General features: G+C 52.0%; 2 non-coding genes across 2 annotated transcripts; both read right to left on the bottom strand.

The window, feature by feature from the left end:
• Positions 1 to 2428: 2428 nt before the first annotated feature.
• On the bottom strand, positions 2429 to 2503 carry Trnas-gga. The gene has a single exon. It is a non-coding gene; the product is annotated as a tRNA-Ser (tRNA).
• A 226-nt stretch (positions 2504 to 2729) lies between these two features.
• On the bottom strand, positions 2730 to 2804 carry Trnal-caa. The gene has a single exon. It is a non-coding gene; the product is annotated as a tRNA-Leu (tRNA).

The raw sequence follows: 2804 nt of genomic DNA, 5'->3' as shown, positions 1-2804 counted from the left end.
CGAACCTCCTCCGGAACCAGCTGCACAGTCTATGACTGCAGTGCCTTAGACCTCTCGGCTAATCAGGGGGGGCTGTTGCGGATTTCGCAGATATGCGGGAGCCAGATAAGCTGTAGGTCAAATTTGACCCCGAGGTAGGTGGCAGCCTTGTTCCATGGGATGAAGCTCCCGCTATGGTAACTGAAGTGAGAAACGACGGGACATGCCGTCTTGTGAAGTCGATCGCATGGCTTTTTACAGAGTTGAACCTGGCCACAATTTGATGGCCGAAGTACTCAGATCATCACAGCCCAGCTGGAGGCGGCGGCCCAGGTTGTCCACGTTCATGTTGTGGGTGAACAGCGCCATGTCGTTGGCACAGAGAGCCAGCTCTATGCATGCCACCTGTGGAGCATCTGCAGTGTAAAGAGAGCTCAGGAGGAGACCGAGTAACGATCCCTGTGGCGCCCCAGCCAGTATTTGCCACACAGTGGAGGCGCCTTGGTCCGCCTGCACATTAAAGACCCGGCCAGAAAGGTACGACTGGAGGAGGACCACGAGGCCGTCGTACCACATGGAGTCAAAGCCCCGACACACATCCATGAGTACTGCACATGTCTTCAGCGCCCTCGTGGCAGGTTCCACCAGTCACAGCAGCTGGTGGGGTGTGGAGTGGCCCCCTCAGAAGCCAAAGTGCTCGTCTGGCAGAAGGTGTTCCTCTGTGACGTACGCCATGAGGTGCCGCATACAGCCTCTCGGAAACCTTCGGGAGGGACGGGAGGAGACTGATCGGCTGGTGACAGCTACGTCCCTATACACCTCGTGTACGCGAAACTACCGCCATTTGGATATGTGCACAACGCTATCCCACGACTTTTCTCACTTCAGTGTAATACAATACTAGAAACCTTCAAGTAAATGACGTCACATTTGACAATAATTTTACAATCTTTTGTATTTGCTGCAAACTCACCATTCCATTTTTGTCGCCAGCCGGTGTGGCCGAACGGTTCTAGGCGCTTCAGTCTGGAACCGGGCGACCGCTACGGCCGCAGGTTCGAATCCTGCCTTGGGCATGGATGTGTGTGATGTCCTTAGGTTACTTCGGTTTAAGTAGTTCTAAGTTCTAGGGGACTGATGACCTCAGATGTTAAGTACCACAGTGCTCAGAGCCATCTGAACCATCCATTTTTGCCGACTCATTGTCTTAGCAAACAGTTGCAAACACCTTAAAATTTGGAACTTCCTGACAGATTAAAACTGTGTGCCCGACCGAGACTCGAACTCGGGACCTTTGCCTTTCGCGGGCAAGTGCTCTACCAACTGAGCTACCGAAGCACGACTCACGTCTGGTTCCCACAGCTTTACTTCTGCCAGTATCTCGTCTCCTACCTTCCAAACTTTACAGAAGCTCTTCTGCGAACCATGCAGAACTAGCACTCCTGAAAGAAAGGATATAGCGGAGACATGGCTTAGCCACAGCCTGGGGGATGTTTCCAGAATGAGATTTTCACTCTGCAGCGGAGTGTGCGCTGATATGAAACTTCCTGGCAGATTAAAACTGTGTGCCCGATCGAGACTCGAACTCGGGACCTTTGCCTTTCGCGGGCTACCGAAGCACGACTGACGTCCGGTTCCCACAGCTTTACTTCTGCCAGTATCTCGTCTCCTACCTTCCAAACTTTACAGAAGCTCTTCTGCGAACCATGCAGAACTAGCACTCCTGAAAGAAAGGATATAGCGGAGACATGACTTAGCCACAGCCTGGGGGATGTTTCCAGAATGAGATTTTCACTCTGCAGCGGAGTGTGCGCTGATATGAAACTTCCTGGCAGATTAAAACTGTGTGCCCGACCGAGACTCGAACTCGGGACCTTTGCCTTTCGCGGGCAAGTGCTCTACCAACTGAGCTACCGAAGCACGACTCACGTCCGGTTCCCACAGCTTTACTTCTGCCAGTATCTCGTCTCCTACCTTCCAAACTTTACAGAAGCTCTTCTGCGAACCATGCAGAATTAGCACTCCTGAAAGAAAGGATATAGCGGAGACATGGCTTAGCCACAGCCTGGGCGATGTTTCCAGAATGAGATTTTCACTCTGCAGCGGAGTGTGCGCTGATATGAAACTTCCTGGCAGATTAAAACTGTGTGCCCGACGCGAGACTCGAAATCGGGACCTTTGCCTTTCGCGGGCAAGTGCTCTACCAACTGAACTACCGAAGCACGACTCACGTCCGGTTCCCACAGCTTTACTTCTGCCAGTATCTCGTCTCCTACCTTCCAAATTTTACAGAAGCTCTTCTGCGAACCATGCAGAAATAGCACTCCTGAAAGAAAGGATATAGCGGAGACATGGCTTAGCCACAGCCTGGGCGATGTTTCCAGAATGAGATTTTCACTCTGCAGCGGAGTGTGCGCTGATATGAAACTTCCTGGCAGATTAAAACTGTGTGCCCGACCGAGACTCGAACTCGGGACCTTTGCCTTTCCCGGACAAGTGCTCTACCAACTGAGCTACCGAAGCACGACTCACGTCCGGTTCCCACAGCTTTACTTCTGCCAGTATCTCGTCTCCTACCTTCCAAACTTTACAGAAGCTCTTCTGCGAACCATGCAGAACTAGCACTCCTGAAAGAAAGGATATAGCGGAGACATGGCTTAGCCACAGCCTGGGGGATGTTTCCAGAATGAGATTTTCACTCTGCAGCGGAGTGTGCGCTGATATGAAACTTCCTGGCAGATTAAAACTGTGTGCCCGACCGAGACTCGAACTCGGGACCTTTGCCTTTTGCGGGCAAGTGCTCTACCAACTGAGCTACCGAAGCA

This window comes from Schistocerca piceifrons, chromosome 8 (genome assembly GCF_021461385.2).
Source record: "Schistocerca piceifrons isolate TAMUIC-IGC-003096 chromosome 8, iqSchPice1.1, whole genome shotgun sequence".
NCBI classification, from domain to species: domain Eukaryota; kingdom Metazoa; phylum Arthropoda; class Insecta; order Orthoptera; family Acrididae; genus Schistocerca; species Schistocerca piceifrons.
This window is presented reverse-complemented; position numbering and strand designations above follow the sequence as displayed.